Source organism: Penaeus monodon, chromosome 23, assembly GCF_015228065.2.
Source record: "Penaeus monodon isolate SGIC_2016 chromosome 23, NSTDA_Pmon_1, whole genome shotgun sequence".
Taxonomy (NCBI): Eukaryota; Metazoa; Arthropoda; class Malacostraca; order Decapoda; family Penaeidae; genus Penaeus; species Penaeus monodon.
In genome coordinates this window covers 36089828-36090054 of record NC_051408.1, presented here as the reverse complement: position 1 = coordinate 36090054, position 227 = coordinate 36089828, and the positions used below count along the sequence as shown (strand labels likewise).

At 57.3% G+C, this 227-nt stretch overlaps 1 protein-coding gene across 1 annotated transcript in view; it reads left to right on the top strand.

The window, feature by feature from the left end:
* LOC119588226 (muscarinic acetylcholine receptor DM1-like) overlaps positions 1–227 on the top strand; it is a gene marked incomplete in the record, with an annotated part of 70579 nt that overhangs the window by 23499 nt on the left and 46853 nt on the right.

The following is a 227-nucleotide window of genomic DNA, read 5'->3' as shown; positions in this document are numbered from 1 at the left end:
ACTCATTTTCAAACACATTTTCCCAAACGCCATTACGACTCAGGGAACCGAACACAAACGAAGCCCCAACGAAGCCCAAGAAGCTCCCCAAGAGACAGTTCCCCTCCCTAGCCTAGCCGCCTCCCCTTTCCAATACCTCGGCCCCTGCAGACCCGTCCTCTCACTTCACCCCTACCCATGCCGTCCCCCCCCTTTCCCAACCTTCCCTGCTCTTACGCCTTCCACGA